General features: G+C 44.5%; 1 long non-coding RNA gene across 1 annotated transcript in view; it reads right to left on the minus strand.

Annotated features, from left to right (window-relative positions):
• Positions 1-20,043: 20,043 nt before the first annotated feature.
• LOC119701580 overlaps positions 20,044-23,492 on the minus strand; it is a 36,538-nt gene continuing 33,089 nt past the window's right edge. The window contains exons 6-7 of the long non-coding RNA XR_005257101.1: positions 23,375-23,481; positions 20,044-20,180 (exon numbers count right to left, since the gene is read on the minus strand). This is a non-coding gene — a long non-coding RNA (uncharacterized LOC119701580). The remainder of the gene's footprint in view (positions 20,181-23,374; positions 23,482-23,492) is intronic.

The raw sequence follows: 23,492 nt of genomic DNA on the forward strand, positions 1-23,492 counted from the left end.
TTTCACGGTTGTGGAAGAGGATTTCTGAAGGGGCAGAATTTGGCTCCAAGTGTTTCTCTGAGGTTGTGGTGCCTGCAGCAGTCCTTGGGCTGTGTTTTAACCACAGGGTGAAAAGTGCTGCCTGTGTAAAGCAAATACTCCTCTGCCCACTTGTATTCAATAGCAATGACTGTGCAAAGCCCATGACTGGCTAATTCTGGTGTGGGTTGGTTTGGGGTTTTTAGCATAAAGGCTGTCAGTCCTGTAAACCACACACACTTCCACCCTCCTTTCCATCTGCTCAAGGCAGCACACGGCTCGTCTGGCACTGTGGTGGAATTTCTTTATATTTATTGTACATAGAAAGACAACTTATTTAACTTCTCAGTCTTTATAAAACATAAAATATACTTCACTTGAAAGTTTAGTATTACATAGAATGGTTTTCTTATGCTGAGTAACAAACTTTTTTAGGAGGAAACAGATTGTAGTGATGCTACAGCCTCAACCTACAGTGGGTTATATAAGGGAAATATTGGTACCCTCTCAAATGGAAACAGTATTTGGGTCTGTTACCCCAAAGACTCTCTTATCATACTTTTGGTAGTAAATGTTAATTAAAATAGTGATAAAACATTGGAGAGTGCAATTAGAAGGTGGTTCATCAGGGCAAATGGGTGCCCTCTTAACATGATTGCTATTCCAAAGTGGCTGTCTCTGCTGGTCTTACTGTAAATTAAGACTTTGAGCAATGCTCTGGAACATATTTTCATGTTTGTAACTATAATTTGACTGTTGGATTACTAATAATTCAAATTAGCTTTAAAGAGAAACTTTGGGGTGTCTAGTTATAAGTGTCAACACTGGTATTGTTTTAATATAATACCTTATTTTATGAAGGAATAATCATTGATGCTTGTTATTGCTTTTGTTAAGCCTAGAGTTCAAGTTTTGCTTAAGTCTGATTTCAGAAAGAGAGAAGCCTCATTATTAACAGCTCACATTATTTACAGGGAGATAAGACAGCAGAGATGAGCATCATTTCCCATCCCTTCAGCCAAGGGGAATTGAAAGAGCAGCACTTTAGTGGCTGCTGTTTGGAATTGAAGCACTTGTTTCAGTTAGAAAACAGAGAAACAGTAAAACACATCCTCCCAAAGCAAGACCGAGTGTTGGAATTGCTAAAAGCTGCTTTATCCTTTAAAAAAAGGTCATGGACAATTGACTATCTCTATTCACTGGGTAAGGACCCAGAGTGGTGCTTTTTTCTGGCTGCTCCAGATGAATGCTGGTCCTAGGTCTGCTGCCTTATGCCAGTCTTGGTCAGTCAGTTTCAGAGCAGACACTTGCTGTCCCATGCACAGGCTGCTCCCCTTGTCTGCTGTTGACTTTAGGATTAGTACCAAACCTGGGAAATAGAGGTGTTTCAGAAAAATAAAGATACCTGAGCCAATGTAACTGGTGGACCTTTAAATATCTGCAGCTACAAGATAAAGACCAGCTTTAGCAGATATATTTCTGCTCATCATTTGCCAGAAAGACACATGCTGACTGTGACGAGATTCTGCTGATTGTGGCTTTGTTTATGAGTGGAATTGGGACTAGCTTTAAGGCTGCAAACCAAAGAGTTCAAACATATTTTTATTGTGGAGACATACCCTGCCTGTGAGAGCTGACACCTGCAGGAACCTGCTCCTCTTTGGGGCAGGGTTAAATTTCAGTTTTCTTAGACTGAACTAAACAGTTCTGTAAGGTTTAAAGCAGTGGTTAGTGCTGAGATTGATGCCTCAAGGTTTTAGCTTTTATATTTTTCAGATTCTGTACTGCTTTAGTGTGTAGTTCTGAGCTTCATATTAGGGGATAGTAGGCTCTCTTCATAGAGTAGGTAGACAAAGAAATTCCTTCTCTAGCTGGGGACCAAGGACAAATGATCCAAATTTCAGGCCCAAGAGCACAAAAAACATGAACCGAAGAGAGAAAAAAAGGATGGGACTTCATAACCTAAAGTTATAACTGGACAATTAACTCCAATACACAAATGGACCAGAACTTATAAAAGTGAGAGACCCCGTGACCAGTCGTCCATTTTTTTTTGGGTTCATCCGGGGTGTAGCCCTGGCTGGGCTCTTGTGCTGGCCAAGGTGCATCCATTGAGGCCTTCTAATAAATCCCTACTTTATTCTTTAACTCCGTGTAGTCTCTGTTCTAGGTCAGCCTTCACAAGGCATCGTGATGGAAGCTCCAGCCAGGAAAGCTGAGGCTCTTGGTTTGGTTCTTGGATCCCTGCACTTGAGACAAAGTTGGATGAGGAAAAGGAGAATGCTTTATCCCATCCAGTGTTGGTCAGGGATGAAGCCATCTTGCTGAACAGAGCCAGCCTTGCAGCTCCCACTGCCAGGACCCCAGCTGGACGCTGGAACTGGTTTGCTAGCTTTGCTTGCAGAAGGAGTTAGCAGTCTGGATCCAGCGACAGCTAAGGACAAAGGCTGGCCCTGGGACTGCAGATTTCCTTCTGCTCTTTGCTGGGGTTGTGTTGCCTAGGGATTATCCTGGGGCAGTGCTTGCAGGTGGGATTAATACCAGATAAAAGTATGGGATGGGAGCAGAGTGAATTAAAAACCTTATTTGTTCAGTTCTTCACATTTTGGGTAAACTGACTTTTCTACCTGTGTCCAACTCACTCAGAAGCTCCTTCTGTCGGTGATGAGTGAATCTCTGTGCATAGTTCTGACCCTTTTTATTTCTTTTCAATGGTAAATTGTTATTTATAGAAAGGAGTTTGACAGAAGCTGTGGAATTATTGGCTGTATGTTTTAAAAAGCAAGCCAGATGAAGAACAAAAATAATTTGGATTCAAATTCTTTTAAGTTCAAGCTGTGCATTAGCTCTGCTGCTATTCGTAGGATCCATTAAAAATCTGCATTATAGCCTTTTGGATTTGTTCAATTCTTCTTTTATCTTAAAAAATTTGGAACTTCAGCCTAATTAAACCCTGGGAAAATAAGAATTTGGTCTAGCTTAAAATTTGCTAAGCAGACATGGAAGAAGCTGGTGCATAAACTGTTAATTGTTGCCACGTGAGGACACAAACAGGAAGGGAAGTGGGACTGTGGCGTTAGTGTTTGGGGAAAGCTGTTGTTTTGCAAAACATTTCTCTGGATTAGGGAATAACCTGGGATGCCCTAGAGACATACCTGGGCACCAAGTCAGAGTCACGCACAAACACATGGCAAAGGATTGACTTGCACTTGACCCTGGCCATTTGCTTTTCCATTTGCACAGCAAGAAGGTTGACCAACCAGGCAGGCAAAGCAAGAGGCTGCCACCTCCCTGTGGCACAGCCACGGGCTCCCAAGGCAAGGAAAGTCTTTGAGAGGGCAGTGAGAACAGCCAAAGCCAGATGGGATGGCAAGCTGCTGGGAAAACATTAGGGAAGGATGGGGGGAAAGCTTCAGTATTTGTAAATATTATTATCTGCATTGAGTTCAACGTGCCTTGGTGTTGTGAAAAGCTTTGGCAGTGCTTTGCAGCAAATTACGTCTGCAGTGAAATGTGAGCAGATGAAAACTGGAAGCAATCATGCTAAACACTCCTGAGGCTTTACCCTTCCAAATGTTTATGTTTATGTGGCTCCTGTTTTGATCACCTGCTTACAGCTGAGTGTTTTCCCTTTCCTCCTTGGATTTTAAGGGAGCAGCAGACTAATAAAGGGCAGGATTTCTCTTCCTCCTCTGTTCTCACACCCTGTTTGAAAGATGAGTGAAATGTCCTGCAAGCAGATCTGAAGCAGGTCCCTAAGCTTTTGGGAGGTGTAGTGAGGGGCTCTGTGTTGTGTGTCCCCACTCCCCAAGGGCCTGTCAGACTAGAAACAGGAGTTTTGGGGTTGAAACGTGAGAAAAATAAATTTTTATTTCTTGTGTTCATAAACACCAAACTTGCTCAGCCCTGCACATTATGGTGGCCTATGCTTAGGTCCTTGGTGAGCCTGGGCTTTTCCAGTCCATCCCTCATCCTCCAACACATTTTCTGTGCAGTTAGACAGAACTCAGGGGCTGTGGGTTAAAAAACCAGAAGATTATAATGGGATGCCATTCCCCTCCCTGGTACACATCATCCACACTTTCCTCACCACAGGGGACGCTCCTGGAGGCTGATATTTCATATCACCACCTTGCCATGCCCGTCTATGACAAGGAGAAAATTTTAGTCGCTCGCCTCGTTGGGTTGCAAACCTTTAGGAGCACCGCAACGAATAGCCCCGGTAAGTGGAAGATTAATTTCCATACCACCTGGCAGCAAGCTGTGGATTAGACTGCTGTCCCTCGTGTGGGTTTAATGTTGGAGGAATGGGGCACTCGAGCACCCAGACAATCAGCCTTTTGTTTAAACAATGAGCTTCTCGGTCTCGTTAGCCAGCGCTCTTAAATTTTCATTTTATTCTGGAATGCAGGCTTGTGTGATGTGGAGAATTGCTTCAGCACAGAGAGACTGCAAACCTGTTCAATTAAAGGAAATGCTCAGATCCAGCTGTTGGAGTCCCATGAATGCCAGTACTCGTCACAGAGTAAGACCAGCGCACTCTGCCCTTTGAGCAGATACGACGATCTGCGCCTTAATTCTCCTGAAAAAAAGAGCCTTTGTTGGGAGAGGATGACTGGGGAAAGGAGGAGGAATGCAAAGCGTGTGCAGAAAATGCCCAGTGAGACCAAGTTTTCTGCAGATAACAGAGAGGGCTCTATAGCATGAGCCTGGTAACGAGGCACCATCAGAAGCACGTACGGTACAAGCTCCTGTTACAGCCATAGAATCGTCTCATAAGTTCTGTAAATGCTTTCCCCTCATGAAAAAACATATGTTGGGGAGTAACTTACCCCGTGCTTTCACTTCCAAGGAGCTGGCAAACAAGCACAGCCCTGGTGTGTGACCATACACTGCACTATTTGTGCCTGGGCTTTCAGTTGCCTTAGTTTTGGTGACAAGTTGCTGCACCCATTTGTAGGTGACAGAGGTATTGGGGCAGTGTTGGATGGTCACCTAGATATGCCAGATGTTTTTGTACAGGTCTCTTTATAAAAGCCTTTTTATATCTTTTATGTATATCTACACATATCAATAGACATCTTATTTATCTAAAAATAGAATATTATATATATTTATACATATATATAAAGGGCTGTAGCTGTTTCAGTAGGTGCTGAATACACTTCAGCTACAAATGCACAGCAGCTGACTTAATGCTCATGTCTTAACCAAGAGCTGAGTTCCCAAGACTGAGGCAGGGGAAGATGTTGGAATGGAATAACCACAGGAAGAAATTATGGGCTTCAGCTGAGTGGCAGAAGCCATCTCTCTACAGGCACCTGGAATCCTCACCCCAGAGCAGAGGATGGTAACCTCTTGTCTGACTTCAGGAACCATGGCGTCTCTGGAAATGCACTTTTCCCCACTCCTGCTGTCGTTCCCCCCTCAATCTCACTTTGTTGACTGTTTAAAAATCGTGACATCAGGGCTTTAAAAAGATACTAGGCACACTTTCAGCTGCTGAGGTGGAAATGGGTTTCTGACTGGCCGTCGGGGCAGGCAGGCTGCTGCTGGCCCCTAGGCTGCACTCGTGCCATTTGTCACACAGGCTAAACCAGAAAAGGTTGCATTTTAATTTACTAGCTGAGCCTGTGAGGTGCACGGGATTGCACCACGTGCTGAGCTGGATAATAAAGTCTTGATTGTTAATTGGCTGCCCCAAGTGTCTTTTTCAGTCAAGTATATGTCCATCTTCCCCCTTATATAGAGATATATATAAATATGTACACATATGTAAATATATATGTACTTATGTGTGACTGTGTGTGTGTGTATATAAATACACATATCTATAGATTAATCATTTATGTACATGTTAAAAAACATATAAATGCCTGACTTTATTGCCAGGTTAAGAAAGGGCTCTGGTGCTTTAAATCAGTGCGGAAGATGAAGCAGCTGTTGGGTCAAATCTTTGCAGCTTTTCTATTGTGTGATTCTTGTTTCAGGCAGCAGCTGAGCCCACAGGCTCTGTGCAAGAAATTTTGCTGAAGAAATCCCCTCTGCACGTGGCCAGCAGCCTCAATCAGCCTTTTAAGGTGGATGGTGAAACAGTGGAAAACCTCTGAAGGGAATTTCTACCATGGGGTTTGTCTGTCTGTGAGGTGTGTAGAGCACCCCTTGCATCTATTTATTGTTAAAGTGTATTTTACAGACACATTGCTAGCAACAGATTGAAGGAGCTGTTTTGCAAATAAAAAATAAATAATTCTAACTGTTGGCATGATATGATCTATACGTGGTTTTCTTTCATGTAAGTTAAAATGCAAGACCAGAGACAGTTGTGGTCCAGCCAATGAGGTGGAATATAAATCAAGAGTTGGACACTAAAGTGAGTGGGCTGAAAACAAACACCTAATGTCTCCCTGCACTGTTCTTCTGTGTTTGGGGCAACTGAAAACAAGGTAAACAGTAAAAAACAGCTCCAGAGCCTAAGCTTTACTGAGTTTTTGGCTCACTGACCAGTGCAGAGGCTTGCAAGACCTCTTCTACAGCAGGCTGACCCTCCCTTAGAGTTATAAACCCAGGTTGTTGCAATGAGAAAGGACTCTAACTACTAATAACCTTGCTTTGGATTTAGGTTCTTTGCAGGTGTGCTTCCCTGAGGAGGAAGAGCAGAAAACTTGGCTCCAGGAGCTGCCATTCTGTCCCACCTCAGCTGGACATGTCCCTGCACCCCGAGCATCTCTCCTGCTGCTGTGGGGATGCTTGCATGAGACAATCTGCCATGCCTGCACCTTCGTCTGCGGGGCTGTGTCTGCTGGGTGGCTCCTGCAGTCACAGAAACTGCTCCTGTGTGCACGGGGAGTGTTAGGCCACCCTTGACAGGGCTTCAGCTCACCCAGAGCCAGGGCTGTGCCGTGAGGGGGAGTGGGACACAGCAAACCCTTTCAGCCTTGAGAAACCAGCAGGACTGCAGGCAGAATCCTGTTGCACAGCAGCCAGACTGGCTGGCACCCCAACAGGGCACTTCATCCCCAGACAGCTGCAGCTGGCCATGACAACAGCCATGCTGGGCAGGGCTGGAGCAGGCTGCAGGGCAGCTATGGGGGGAATGCAGCAGCACCCAGGGATGCTGCTTCTTGCACTGCACAAAGCACACGTGCTGCACGTGTGAGACACGAGCCCCTCGTGCACGCCCCAAGTGCACACCACACTGGAGACAAAAAACACACATCCCTGCACTCCTGAAACACACAACAGCCCTGCTGCACAGCCCTTCCACACTGCTCACATGGCAAGCAAAGTAGGGGTGTGCTGCAGACATGGGGTACAAGCCACATCAGCCAGCATCGGTGGAGGCAGGGTCTGGGAGCTACTCCTGCTTTGCCAGCTCAGGTTTCCCAGCCTCTTCCTTTCTTGCACTGGTGGGATTGACAGTAAGCAGAAGCAGAGCACAGCACACCCCCCTGGGTAGTAGAGCAGAGAAAGCTGCATTCACCATCTCCATTCTTTCCTCTGCCCATCACCTTTAACCAAACACCAAACAACATCCACAATATTTGTCTTAGATCATCTCAGCCTTCCCAAAGCACTTGTCCTGTTGACCCCCAATAATATCAGGATGTATTCAAGTGTTGCTTGAGGCAACGCTATACCTGGTGGTTCACACTAAGCCATGGGCAGTGCTAAAGACACAGCTGGGTAGCTCAGGAGCAGAAGGCTGTTACAAGCTGGAGACTGACACTCATTTCCCCCAAATATTTAATAACAGTAGGTAATTTCAATGTCCTACCTGAGTCTCTTGTTTGAAGCCAAGTAACCAAAACCACCACCAACAAAAAAGCTTTTGTACCTTAGCATCATGGTACAGCAACCATCCCTCTGCAGTGTGGGCTTCAAGTTGGTTGACTTAATTCACAACTGTCTGGTCAAAGCTCCACTTTATTTGCCAGGTATACGCACCCTTTCCCAAGTAAAACATTCCATCTCAGGAAGGTGGCTAACAACCCACCCTCTCTCCCCTCTCAGGAGAAGCTGATGCCCACTCCAGCACTCTCAGCAAACATTTCCTCCACAGCAGCAAGTCAAAGGTAGCCCCCAAACAGCTCTCTCTGTGCCTGTGCCGTGGCACAGCAGATGCTCAGCTAGGGAAGAGCCAGCCTGCTCCCCTGTGTAACCCAACTCCCCCTGCCACAGCCTGAGTGTTTCAGCTGTGAGTGAGCCTTAGCAGGAATGCTGCAGGACAGTGCTCCTGCCTGCTGAGCATAGCTTTGGTGGTCACACATCTTCCTTCTCTCTCCCTGGAGGGACTTGCATGCCCAGCAGGCAGAGACCTGCCTTTCTCACATAACTGCTGTTAATAAACCCTGGAGCAAGAGCTGTATTTTGGTTGATCCTGGACAGAGTGACTCACCAGGTTAGCTGTGGTGGAAGCCCACAGCTTAAAAAAACAAAACAAAACACCCCAAAAACAAACAAATAATTTTTTTAAAAAAAGGAAAATTTGCTATTGAGCACAATAAGTTGTTGCATGCTCTGCCTCAGGGTGCAGGCCTGTGCTGGGACTGAGGAGAGCAGAACCTACTGTTTTGGGGGATGTTTTAATTGTTTGTTTATGTATTGCTTATGTATTGAGTCCAAAATAGGTGAAAGCACTCTCCTCTCCTCTGGAGTCCTTCAGCATCTGCATGTCACTTGCTCTGTTCACCAAGAGCCACCCACCAAAAGTCACTCCCAGCTTGAGGCCACCAGCAGCAGATGTGCTTTTTCCCCCACTGGGGAAAAAACAATGACTTTACCTGCAGAATTTATGAAATTTGGAAGCACTGAACAGCTCAGAATTTGCACAAAAGGAAGGCACATCATCAGTGAAACCAAAGTATGAAAACTACCTCCACCAATACCCTTCTGAGGTACCAATTTCAGGAGTATTAACAACACAGTGGCACTAGGTGGTTTCTCCCAGGCCTTGTCAAAGGGATCACTGGAGATCCTTCGTTATTTCTGATAAAGGTTTTAAATTACACATCCAGCTCCTATTTTAGAAGGGATTTTGACACCAGTGAGAAGGAATGCTGTTGGTGGTAGGGGTGAGGGGGACCTACATGCCTTGCTGGTGAAGGGTCACACAATGTGTGACAGGTAACACAATGTGTGCAGGTGATTCCTCCCATCCTGAGACTCAGGCAAATCCATTGCAGCCTGCTGGCCATCACAGGAAGCCTCACAAGTGGGGACACAAACCTAAATCAGGTACAATCACATCAAACAATAAGTTCCCCCCCAAAAAAATTATTATTCACGTTATTATGGGTACAATCTAGCATAGCATAACACCAGCTCAGGGTGCCATGAAGTCAAAACATCTGCTGAGCTACCACCACAACCTGAGTTTCTATAAAGTACTGAATTTTGTATCTCTAACTTTGAGTCTAATGCATCTTAAAGGCAAGTTTCCAGTTACACCAATATATTCTGACATGTGTATGCTAAGGTATACAATACTTAATATTTAAACACACTCAGGCACAAGAGCAGAGTTCCAGAAACTGAACAAAAGCATCCTCATAGGTTATCTAGGTTATCCCACCATTATTCTGTAGTGAAAAATGCATCCACAATGCTCCCCACGGATTTATGTGCCTCCATACCTGATCCATGCTTGCCAGCTACACAATGCACTCTGAGAAGCCCCTTGTGAAGTTTGTAAATAAAGCAATGCTGGACAATCTTACTTCCAGGGACATCTTTTGTATTGTCTAAACTTACTCCTGTTCTTTGGCATTTGTATTTCATTTGTTTTTCTCCTTTGATTGAAGCCAAGCAGATAATGTCCTTCATTGGCCCCCCCACCTTGGGTGTGACATGTTCTAGACCCAGTTGTAGATTTAATCCCAGTGATCCAGAGGAAGGAGCAGCCTCCTCACTCTCAGTTTAATGGTCAGAGAAGTCAAGCAGAAAATCCCCCATATGGAGTCAGTAACTTTTATCCTGTGCCCCAGGAGACATCATTCATGTCGCAACTTGGATGATATTTCTGGAGCGAGCCATGAATTAATTCCTGGAGGCTGGCCCCATGGAAAGCATTCCTGTTTGTCACTGACTGCCACCCAGGGCACTGGGGGCTTGATGCAAATGGTGTGGACACAGCCACGTCAGACTGATGGAGTCCGAACTGACAACTGCTTAAAGAACTAAACTTGCCTTTGTGCACCCTGCAGGAGAATGATGGGCAACATCCAGTAAAGCCTCAGGACATGCAGTAGTCAAATATGCCTTTGCCTACTTAGAAGGGTAAAGGTTGTGGGTGTTTAGGAAACTAGAAGTTTTTTCTGCTTCTTACCACGTTTCTGTGATATTTTAACCAGCTGCTTATCTGTCACAATACAGTCTGGCTGTATTGATCTAATCACCTCGATTAGCACATGTTTATTCTCATTTCCATGTGGCACACAGTCATTTATCCCCAACCTCAAAAGCAGTGGAGGCAAAAAGGAACTGACCCCTTGTTAGTCATCCTCAAATGATGAGGCTTGTATGGAAACATTGGCACACAAATCCTGCTATTTGATGCACACCTTCATTTTCCAGGGGTTTACAGATGTTTTTTCAGTCACATTGCAGCAGTACCATTTGCTTGGGCCCACTGTTTGAGACTACCTCTAGTCCAGCCCTCCACATGGGATGGTTACAGCTAATAAAGGTACTTTTTCTAACCTAGCAATAGCTTTGGACCAGCTGCCTTCACTAAAAGAAAGGCCAGAGAGACTTAATTTTCCTTCTTTGTCCCCAGCATGCAGCTATGTAATATATTCTGGAAACTTTGAATATTTGAAACAAGAGATAGTCATTTGTCTTTATGGGCTGCATCAAATGGTGGATTTAAAACAGTTGGGAGCGTACAGAGCAAGGGTAGGAAGGAGGAAACTTGGTTTGCTTCCTTGGTAACAAAATCTACAGCACAGCAGGAGAACAGAGCATGATAATTAGGGAATTACAGCTGTTAGTCACAGAAAATATGCTGCAGTTGCAGGTCAGGGACCTGAGGTTGTAGCACAGGAAGGAAAACTGTAATTTAGAGTCTTCAAGGAACTCACTGCATGCATCAGACTTCTTGTTCCTTATAGCATCTCTACACCTGTTTTCCAGGGTGGAAATCCAACAGACAAGAGCAGAGATCAGCAACAAGCCACCAAGGAAATAGAGTTTCCCTACCACAGTCAGGACAAGAGCTATTTTTAATGAGAAATAGATATTCCATTGACTCTTGTTCATTCTCCCTCTTTCTAAGCAGGACGATCAGAAGTGTGAACTTCAGGATGAGGGAGATGACAAACTTGATCCACATAGTTATTCTGGGAGCTAGCATCTCCCTTAGGAAGCACCAGTTGTTACAAGGGATGAAACTGGGCTTGGCTTGGAGACCTCTGTGTATTAACCCAGAGCCTTCTATGAGTTTCCTGCAAGGAAACTAAAAAGCTCCTGAAGGCAACTGAAGAACACAAAAGGAAATACAAGCTTCACACTGAATGCAGCACCCCTTGATTTTCCTAGCCTTCATCTTAAAAATGACAAACTCTAATCAAGTGCTCAAGAACAAGTCCAACAGATACCCACAATAACATCATTAAAGCCACTCTGCCACAAGCCTTTAAAAGGAGAGGACCAGCTGGTATAGTTTAAAGCAAATCTATTACTTGTGTTTTACTGTAACCTTTGATCCAGCTAAATCCCCCATAAGAAATTCCTCATTGCCATTCCACTCAAGAAGAGAGTTTTTATTTGTTTATCTCACCCAGTCTCCTCCACCCTTTTTTCCAAACTGGTCTTATCTGAGCTTTTGAGATAATCTTTCTGTCCAAAACTTTTAGTGTGTGGAAACGCATCATTCTTATTTCTCTGTCCTTAAATTAAGTTGTTTCAGAAACAAAGAGCTGACTCTTACAGGTGGGACCTGGAGCATAAGGGAACTTGAGGGAACCTAAACTCTCTGAGGAACAGAAGATACACCCACCACTCCCTGAGGCTGACCAAGAGCTGACAGCTTCTTTTCTTCAGACCTGCACCTGTGCTGCCCAACCACACAGCTCAGATTCAGAGGCCAGTACCAGGAGACCTGAGGCCTTGAGGCTCAAGGCTCTCCATAAGGCGTAACAGCTCATTCAAGTGATAATAGACAAGACTTTCAGCATTTGCTTGCTGTACCAGCTAGCAGCTTTACATCACATCTAAGCCAAACTCATTCTTTCCATGGAAGAGCAGCTATTAATAACTTCCTACCACCCAGTCCAGCCTACTGACCAGTAGCCAGGTCTCCCCAGTTCTCCTTGAAGCCTGGCAGCGTGCCATGCAGATCAACTAATTCCAACTATTTTGGACAGGAAGATATTTCAGTGTCTTAGGCCCTCAAGCTGTCCTAAGGTAGCCTCTGTTTCAAAGGAGTATTACGTGATTAACCCACTGCTTTCCCTTGGGTGAGGTGTCCCAGCAAGAGCTCAGAGATGAGCAAAGCCCCTGGGCTCTGGGGTAAAACCCTTCCCTTGGTACTCTACCAGCTCTCTGGATGTCAAGTTTTTCCTGACCTTGTAAGCTCTGAGGAACAGTGGGAAGCACCTATGGTCAACCAAAGGGATGAAACACTTCTATTCTTGGTGAGCTGCTCACCCTAGAGCCTTCTCCTCAGTCAGAGTTAGGTGTCAGTCAGATGGTTTATGCATTCGGAGGCTGGGGCAGTCGTGCCAAATGCTGGTGGAACCTTCCTCCTTGCCCTCTCTCTGGTCAGTAGCAGACTGGCAAAGGCAAGTTGGCTCCCAATCCCTGCTCAGAAGACAGCCTGTATTCTCCACCTTACTGAGACACAACACCTCAAAGGAGAGGCATTGCTGGCATTTGGGACAGGATTTCTTTGCATTCAGAAGAAATATTAGCTCATTCTTCTAGGGGAGAAGAGGAATCACCAGGTCTTGGTGCAATGCACCCAATTCATTTCAGTAAAACTTCAAGTCCAATCCTGATAGTGCCAAGTGCTTGATGCCATTTTTAGAAAGCAGAATAACTAAGTATTTAAGGACAGATCCTTCCCCAAATAGACAAGAAGAGCCAATCAGCAGCTGTTTCTCTGGAAAGATTTTGCCAGCACTACAAATGCTCCATATAGAAGCAGAAAGGCACTACTTCTGAGCATAAATGCATGTTAGATGACATTGCCACTAAATATACCAGGTGACTGTTAGCACAATTGGTTTGCTTCCAGTTTGATTCCCCTCTTTGGTGTGGGCAGCAAGGGCATCTTAAATGAAAAAGCCCCAAGATGAATTTAGTTTAATGACTGAGTGTGAAGGGGGGGCAGGGAAGAAGGAAGGAGAACCAATATTAAGTGTGGAAACTAATACAAAAAGCTTCTGCGATATTAATAGTGTGCTGAACTAATAAGATGCAGTCAAAGCTATGAAGTTTCTGCAACACTGCAGCAGCTGCTACTGTGAAGTAAGGGACTAGAGTGGATCTGTGTATTTACAGCAGTTATCTGAAAGCCTGGGCATGTAATTTCACTCAGAATCCTCACCAACACAAATACATTAAAAGCAGACTGAAAAAGCTCCTGTAAACCCACTAAGCACAATAGCTAAAGTTTCCACAAGGAATAATTCATAGCATTACAGTTATCTCACAGAGATGGGCTAAGACCCTCTCCGGACTGAGCAGAGAGCAGAAGCTCTTGCTGAGAACACGATACACTGTAGCAGCTCAAATACCTTCCGACCCTCTGGACTGCTAAAAACCCCTCTGGAACAGGAATCTGTAACATAAAGAAGTCCCATAGAAGTTAGGCTAGACAGGGATTGCTAAAAAACCCTAGATCCACATTGCTTTTTTGGTTTTTGTTTGATTGCTTGGAGGGCTTTTTGTGGGCTTGGGGTTGGGTTATTTGGTTGTTGGTTTTGTTTGGGTTTGGATCTTTGGGGGTTTTATCACATGCACCTACAGAGAAGGTTGGTTTGTCTATGAAGAGATCAGACCAGGCATCCACCTCCTCCAAGTGTTTGAGAGCAGGCCTGGTCAAAGACAAATCCTAGGAGCCAGAATTGGGAGCTAGAGCATAGATCCCAGCACCCACCAGACCAGGTGGGAGCCCCTGGTACATGGCAGCAATTTACAGCTCACTGACAGCTCTGTGGTGCCATCTGTACATACCTCCACAGCCTCTCTGAAGGCTGAAGAAGGCTACAGGATTGAGAACCCCAAAAAAGCACAAGAAAGGCAGTGTCTGGTTAATCCTACACAAGAGCTGAGGGAACAACTCAACACCCTGTCCATATGGCACCTGCCATGCCAGGGGCACACCAGGAAAATCTGCAACCACAACAGCAGCACAACTGCTGCTCTTGCCCAGAAACACCACAGCTCTGGGAATGGAGCAGAATCCCACTATGGAATGAGTGAGTAAGCATGTAGCATGAATTTATTATGGATTTGATGAACGTGGTCCCTACACAACAAGAGACTGGGGTCACAAACAGCATCACCACGATCCCCTTGGACTCCTCAAGATGAACAGTACCCCAAGAGCACCTAAAACCCTTGCCTGGTTGACTATTCCAGGGAGAGCTCTCTGAAGGCTGAACAGCAAGCTAATGTGAGATTGCAAGACATTAAGAGAGGAGTAAATGCCATTTTGTAAAGGAAACTTTAGAGAAGAGTGACAGTTTTGAAGACTCATTTTAAACTTTCATCACCAGCAGGAAAGAGGAGAAGTCAGGTTACTTAACCGCTGTTATGACAATTATCAAATGGAAGAGACCAGTGACTTGAAGAGAACATTGTTGTTCAACAGCAAAATTCCACTCTGCTTTTCATTAGGTGTGTCCAATTACTTCCAGTATAAATTAGCTAGACCGTTGAAAGCAGGTTTGCAGAAAATGAGTTTAATGCTCTTATGAAGTGGAAAAAAAAAAGAAAACAGGAAAAGATTTGTTTCCCATGAAATAGTCACAAAAGTTTAAAGCTATGTTGGAGATGTCTGGGACACTGCAGAACCTTTCAGAATTCCTGTCTGCTTCACTGCAAAGATCCAGGATTCCCAGGCAGCACTTGATGTTAACTTTGTGCAACAGTTCTAGGAATGAAAAGCAAGAACTTATGAGAGTCAGCTCCAGTAAAGCTGACTTCAAAGTGCACTTTCAGACTGCTGAGCAACTGCAGATGCAGGCAGATGGCTCATAACTATTCTACCAAATTACTCACACAAATTGTTGCTAATAGAGTCATGCAATCAGTATTACAAGCCCTCTCCCCAGTCCCACTGGGCTCAGTGGCCACTCATGTTGCAAACTAACAACTCAGCACCTTCAATTAGGCCAGAGGACAAGTAAGGAACAGGAAACAGGAGTGATACCATGCAGCTCCACCATTGGTAGTGTAGGTTGCAGTTGTCTCTGCAAGTTTAGGCAATCCTGCTGAGTCAGACCAAATTCTCCTAGGAAAACTCACGTGTTTCTATTGCGCTGACATGCAGAAAGAGAGCCTCATCCTGTTTGTGGTACTCAGCTCCAACAAAAGCAGAGGTACACACATCACCCTATTTGGAACAGGGGACTTCAAAAGCAGAACATCCCAAAACCTTGTTGAAAAAATGCTTTAAACATTTCCCATATGGTAAAACTGCTCTAAGGGCTGTTGTCTGTGCCCCCAATTTGACCATTAGCTGCCTGAGCACCATGAGACTTAACGCCATTCCCTGGAAGCAGAAGAACTGGGACCTGTTCTTTCATAGTCTGAAAGGGACAGGGACGGACCTGCATGGAGGGCAAACAAGAGCCCAGAGCACTATCTCTAGTTCCCTTATTGCCTGCAGGCTCATTTCTGAGGGGAATTAAGTCTGGGGAAACCTTGGTTAGTTGGAACAGTACTGTGACCCCACACTTTGCCTTTTGGGGGATGGGTGGAACCAGACTGGTCTCCCAGCAGTGCAGGGTGAGCCGTGCACACATGACTGAGATAGGAAGAGACACTAATGAAACGTTCAGGGTTTTCTCAGACCATCCTGTCATTTAGTATAAGAATCACAGAGGAAACTGCTCCTCTTTACCTGAACTGGGCGTTGAAAATACTCAAGCTCTGACATGCAACAAGCACACACTTGCTCAAGCTTGATGGTCATGAATTTAAACCCTGTATATGATAAACTTCAGTTGTGGAGTCATGAACTAAAATAAGTGTTGAAAGCACAAGTAAAGTAAAAGATAAAAATGTTCACAAGGAAATGAGCAGAACGACCAGACCAGAGAAACTGAGACAAGCAGGTCAGAGAAGTGATATCAGCAGAATTGTTTGCAATATTGAAATTCCATTTACAAACACTAAAAACAGAAATTTACCCATGCTACAGGAAGATCAGACATCACATTTCTACTTAGTTCCATTTAATCTCACAAGTATCAATTGGAATTGGACTAGATGATCACTGTAGGTCCCTTACAACTTAAATACTCTACTCTAATTCTCTTCCACTATGAAGATCTCCATACAACGGAACTTGGGCACTGTCACTAGACTGTACAACATCACAGGATGATTTTCCCCATGTACAAATTTCTGATTTTTTGAAGTTTTTGACATCCTACCAACCAGGAGACTTCCAAGCTGTTACATCAGCCCCATTCTAATAGAAAGCTATTTTATTGCTTTAAGTTCTACACAGTGCCAAAGTTGCATGAGCAGAATTGTTAATGGAAAAAAATAACAGATTTTTTTTTATTCTTAGGAATATTTGAGCGTTAAATTTAAAGCTCACACAACAAACATTGGCTAAGAGGCAAAGGTGACAGTAAGGTGAAGTTTACTATTACACTCATTTCTGTCCTTGTCTCTTGATTCCTGTAGCATCTTTCATTTGATTGTCTAACAAAGAATCAGAGGAAACAATGAGCTTGCATGCCCTAAAAAAAAATTCCTAATGAAGAGCAATCTGTTCTTTTGGTGCTCATTTGGTGTTTTTGCTAACTGCTCCCATGATGTGGTGAAATCCTAAACGATACCAACCAAGCTCCACCAGATTTTTGGAAGCCTTAACTCGAGAGACCTTGCAACACCCCCGTGCGGTTAAAAAAAGGATCTTGGCTCATGCCACCCACCACTGAAACAGACACCCTTAGGCTGGGATGAAGCAGCTGTATGACACCACGCAGCAACACTTCACAGCATTTTAGGGTAGAAAGCAATTAACCTTTGGCTGAATCCCCTTAGCTCCAAGCTACAAAAGGAGTGTTTGTTCTGTTTTCTTCTCTACCCCCCACCTCCCCCAAGGCTGCACAGCTCTGGTGTTCTCATTAGCTCACTGCCCAGGCTGCTCTCTGGACCCTGAAATGGAGAACAACAGTTGTCATCAAATTAATAGGCTGTTTATCCAGATATTAATTTTGTTTTTTCTTGCTTCTGCTGCAGAGTAGTGGCAGCTGATTCCAGTAAAATTAGGGTGAGGTTGTAGTGCATTGTTTCTGTTGGTTCAGTAGATACACTGGAGCTGAGATCTACTTGAGGCCTCAGATGTACTTTAAAGCAAATTAAGGGAATTTGGGCAAGGTCCGCTTTACAGGTATGAAGAGAGTAACTACTTCAGCTGAGGGAAGATATATTTCAGCCCTCTACTGTTTCTTTCTGGGTTTGATTGAAATTTAATCCTACTTCTGTACTCACTCAGAACCTTTATCCTCAAGTCCTGCCCTAAGACAGAGCTTCCCAGAATCCAAGTCTGACAGTGACATTGTGGAAGCTTGGTAATCCTCCCAAACGACCCTTAGATTTTTAACTCCAGAATGAGCACCCTGTATAGCACAGGCAAAAAAATGAATGAGTTATAAAATCTGAAGGCAGTTAAGCAAAGGAATATAATCTGTGTTTGATCCCCTGACTTCACCCTGAACATGTATTTCCAACTTCATTTGCTGCTTATCAGCTTCACTCCATAAGTCTTCCACACCCTTCCATAACAAAGCATGCTCCTAAACAGACATGGTATGTGCCACTTCAAGCAGTTAGAGACCACTCTGACACCTCCATTTCAGTGCATGCTTCTGACATCAAGCCTTAGCAGAGATGCTCTGCTCTGAGCCATCAGAAATGGGAAGCAGTGGCTGAGGCTCTGGAGCACTAGGCAAGCACAGCCAGACCAGCAACAGCCTGGGAGCTGCAAGGGGAGGGCGCAAAGCCAGCCCGACACAGGGGCAACATAGCTGGAGCTCTGCTAGCTCAGGAATGGTCTTTCCAGCAAGCTCCAGGCACAGCCAAGACCTGCCTGGTCACAGGACCTGCAAGAGCACATCCCCTCTAAGTGGGCAGGAGGAGCTAGCCCACTGCAGATCCTCAGCCCCAGGCCAAAATCTGGTTTCCTACCTTTTTTTTCCTTCACCTGCATGACATGAAACCTTTCACCAGCCCTTCCCAAACAAATGTTGTCAGCTGAGGTGTTGTGAGAGTGGATCTGACTATAACTTGACACCTTCCCACTCCTATCCTGGGTCTGGTGTCATATTCAAACATGAGTGTTACATTCATCTTTTCCAGTGCCTGAGGTCAATATTTTGCCTTGGTTATCTACAGAAAAGGCTGCTGTAAATGCTCCTTCTGCAGGCAAACAAGAAGTCAGAAAATGAAATGAGTCAAAGCAATGCTTTTCCTAAGGCCAGCCTCACTAGAGCGATGCAGGCAGGAAAGGAGAGCCTGCATTAGCAGATCCCCTGCTAGTGGGCTAAAGGGGAAGGAATCCATAAAACCTCCAGGCATTCCAGCAGCCTGGGTACCCAGGATCACTTTCACAGTTTAGGAAACAGTTTCATCTCAACCCCCACAAACTGACCTTGGCAGAACAGCGAAAGTTTGCACATAACATCCATGTTTGTGCCATGAGTAATCCAGCCCTCTAAGCTCATGCTCCATTTTGCTGGTAGAACAAAATATCTTGTTATCATGTGAACTACATCACACTAAAATGATATTTATGAGAATCCCCTAAGTCCACTTAACTTAAGAGATCCTTCTACCCATGGATTTTCATCATTTTATGCATCTTCATGTCTTTCTCACATAATTCTTGTTTTAGACATGATCACATTTTTCCAACACACCAGAGGAAAAGCATGCTCAGGCTAAAACAACAACCTATGCTGGACTTTGAGTAGGGGAGTCTCTTCTTCAGAAATAACCCAACATGAGTCTTCTGATTAACCACAGCTTAGTGAAAGAAAAGATATATACATATGTCTCCAACATATATGATATTGTAGGAATACCTTCCTTTTGCTTTTCCATTTGTTGAGTTTATTGCACACATTCAGAGCTAATCCCATCCATTAGCAGTCCAGGTTAGAGACCCACTAACACCTGAACATGAACATGACAGGACACTATTGCCTGCTGCTGGCCAACAAGGGAAGGAACAGCACACTGGGACAGCCAGGAGTGGGAAGTGTTGCTTCCACACTTGCTCTTTTAACCAGTCAGCTGGGTTAAAACAGGAGAATACTGCATTTAGGGGTTTCTAGCTAAATTGCATTTCTGTTTTTCATTAATTTTGTGTTCCAATGCAACTACAGTAGTTAAGTTGGTAGTTACAGCAACTCTTCAAAAGAAAGAGGCTAAGCTTACACAAAATTAAGCAAGCAGAGAGAAAATTTAGGAGCCTCATCCTACAAATGCTCAAAGATGGCACATCAATGCTCTGCACTTCCTTCCCATGAAGAAAAAGCAACTTCAGAAAGTAATGCCAATTACATGAAAATTATGTCAGGTACCTTACCTGTATGAGTCACCTTGTAAGCAGTTCAGAAGCCCTCTGAGATATAACAGTTTCTGTAAATAAGAACTAATGAAGTTGGCCAAAGAAGCTGTAACTTGAGGGGTGGGAGCAGAGTGAAATATTTCAAAGCTAATAAGGAAGTTTGGACTCAGTGGAAGAGTCCGGCTTTTCTAATGAGTCAAGGTGCCCATTTCTAGTGCAGCTGGAGCAGGTAACATGAACTGTTATAATCCACTTACATTTAAAAGTCTGAAGACAGAGCCCCTAGAGCCAGTGAGAAGCTGGCCTCGCCACAGCTAGGTGCTGAAGGAAGCAAAAGCATGAAGGACAGATTTAAGTTGCAGTATGTCTTTGAAGTTCTTGGGCCATTTGGCATTAGAGGGATCTGCAGGCAAAAGGAGAAATAATGCTTTAAGAAGTGTGTGACAGCCAAGTTCATATAGCTCCTGGCTTTGCAAGTTCTCACAGAACTAAGCACATTCACATGCATTAGAGGGTGGGTGTGTAAACAGACCATACCTTTGGCTGCATTAATACCATGCTGATTTGTACTGATAATATTTGTGGGCAATTCTTTTCTCCTGCCTCTTTCATGCAGACACTCCAATCTAATGAACTATATTAAGCAACTCATGGGTAGATGTTTCCAACAGTATCTGGGGCTTTGCCTTCCAAAACATCATTCACTGTGCCATGAATTCAGAAGTGCAGGACCACCTTGCATAGGCTGAGAGCTCTCCCTCACAAGGAACCCGGGATCCATGGGCACAAAGACAGGAGCTGATGTGGTGATGAGAAAGTTAAAGGGGACTGACTTTTTCCCAACATCAGGAACACTGCAGGTAAGGACAGGGTCAGCAGTCCTCAGGCAGTGACCTAAAGCCATGGCTCAGTTCATGTGTGCCCAATGTAGATAGAGGGGCAGGCTGTGCCCAGAGGGCTGAGCAGCTGCACACACCACTCTGAGCTCCTGTAGCTTTTCAGCTGACATCATGCAACTGCAGCTTTTCAGAATGGAAACAGGACGACTCCCGATGGTTACTCATGTCCAAATCACTGCAAGGAAAAGAAAACACATGCTCTATTCTAGTTGTCCCTGTGCAAAAAGTGAGCGTGGGTGTGGATACATCACTGAAAACCTGGGGCTGAAGAACAGCCCATCCACAGGCAGGGCTGTGGTGGGAGTAGAAAGGAAGGGCACAGCTCAGAGGTATCCCAAAACAGTGCAGCAGGCACTCTGCACTATGTCTGCTCCCTCCACACACACAGCACAGCACACAAGCTTCTCCAGCCTTTCCCCTCCCAGACACAAACCAGCTTTTTGCTGTGTTAAAGAGAAGGAGGGAAGCAAACTAAGAAGAAATACACTCAGCCCAGTGTTATCGGGCAATGCTGAGTGAGAGAAGGAGTATGAAGCATCCACTGAAATCCCACTGTGCAGTAACTGAGTGACAAGCCCCTGGAAGCTCTATAAAGTGTCCTTTCATTCTTGCCTGCCCTCGGATGGGCAGGTGCAGGCAGTAAGGCAGGAGTGTAGAAAGAAACTCTTAGCCCTCCAGACAGTATAGTCTCCAAAGCTGATATTATGGTCAAACAGCACAAGCCATAAGCCAGCCCTTCCCTGTCTGTCATCGTTCCTGCCTTATTGTCCTGGGCTTTGCTTTGTTCACTGGGAGCAGGCATGCTCCAGTTCTCAGGCACATGCCAGCAAAGGCGCTGGCGTGCTGCCCACCCTAAGAACCGTGTAGGCAGGATGGCGCCTCCGATATTTAAAACAATATTTAATGTTTTACATCACTGCAGGCCCGTAGATTATTTTCTAAATCCATGAAGCAACAGTGGATCAGCATGTGGTGTGTTAATGCTGCACAAGGAAATAATGCATGAGGGGGAGAGATTAGGAAGGAGCACTTGAAATTGCAGTTGGCATTAGCTATACGATAACACATAGCATGGGATGACCTGTTTATCCCAGGCTCCACAGTGTTTTTAATAGTGCACTCCAAGAAAGAAACATAAGTAAGAAAAGCCTGCCCTAGAAGCAGTTTCACTTTTCTAGTTCTACCCACCCAAACCTTTGAGCTTCTTCAGGAACTGCTTAGGAATCATTGTTTTCAGAACAGAGGACACGGGTCTAAACTGAAAACCTCAAATACAAGCCTGCTTCTCACGTACAAGAAAAAAATCAACATGATGGGCAGAGGATGACACCCTCTGGTTGATGACGTACCATGGACTTCAGGATTATCCTCACAAAGCATTCTTTCTGCTACTATTGTTAGAAGTCACCTTAAGGACCTGAGCAGACCCCGTAGCTTTGAAGTGATTAAGACAGTGGTATAAAATGTAAGAGTTCAAGAATGGTATTATAAAGAAAATATGTTACAGTTTTTAATCAGGAAGAAGTTGGCTCAAACCAAATGGAGATATCTTGACTCTCTGCCCAGCTCTATTTCCTTGTTCAGTGATCAACTTTGTTATGAAATTAATTTTGCAGGATTAGGGGTAAGTCCTTTTCCATTGCCTTACATTTGTCACTCATGAGGCGACAGCAAGGATCATAACTTCATTTCCAAAACAGAAGCCTGACAATATAAGAAGAATTTGTCCAAGAAGAATGGTGAGGTTCACTGACCTCAAAGTCAGGTGATGCAAGGCTCAAACAAATACTGCAGTTCAAAAAGCCACCATTTGCACACCAACTGCTCAGTAGGCACTGAGAACTAGACTATCCCACAAAGGTGGAGAGCTGACAAAAACAGGGGTTAGCCCCTTTGGCACATGAGCAAGCACCTCCAAAATCCAAATGCCTTGGCTCCATTCAGACCCTAGTACAAGTACAAGTTGTTCTTGCCATGGTGACTATCCCTTTTCCACAGAGTGCCTTCAAGAAGACACTGAGGATTTAGCAATGCTATCGGGTTGCAGTCAGTGGCTGAGCACACCATGAACATGAGATCCAGCAGGGAAAAACATCCAGTCCTTCCCTGAAGAAGGCACCGGCAGCAGAGCAGCTTATCTCTGTACCAAAATCTTGGCTTCAAAGAAAGCCTAAGTGTACTTAAGAACATTTAATTACTTATCTGCACTTATCCCAGACTCAAGCAATGTTGGGCCAGGTTTGTCTCAGAGAGTCTTCCCAGCTTATTTGGGGGTGTTCATTGTACCCAACCCCATTATTCCTTTTCAGTGTAAGAAAACAAGTTACACATGCATAGGAATTCATGTACCAGTCACTATGGTCACTCTTATCAGGTTTTCCACTTCACAGCCTTCATTTGGTGGTCAGAACTATTTTTGGATGCAGAAACTTGAATCCAGACCCTCTTTCTGCTCTGCCAGGCTCACAGGAGAGCATCAACAGCTTTGTGACATGAATGCTAACCCTGCTGTATGTAAAGAGGTAGGGATGACCACACTCCCTCCCTCTTGGACTTCCACATGACTTCTGAATATTACCTTGTTATTTAAAAAACCAAAAATCCCCAGATAAGCAAACAAAAATGAACAAAAAAACAAACAAGACCCCAGATTTCTTGCTTTTACTTAGGAAAAAAAAAAAAAAGACATTACAAATACCTGGAATTGAAGTAGTGTATTGGTCTTGGAACACATTTATGCTTTCTTCATTCTCTAAAGACTTCTCTGGTCCCAAATGATTTTTCCTTGCCTGTACAACCATCAAACTGAAGAAAAA

Source organism: Motacilla alba, chromosome 5 (genome assembly GCF_015832195.1).
Source record: "Motacilla alba alba isolate MOTALB_02 chromosome 5, Motacilla_alba_V1.0_pri, whole genome shotgun sequence".
NCBI lineage: Eukaryota > Metazoa > Chordata > Aves > Passeriformes > Motacillidae > Motacilla > Motacilla alba.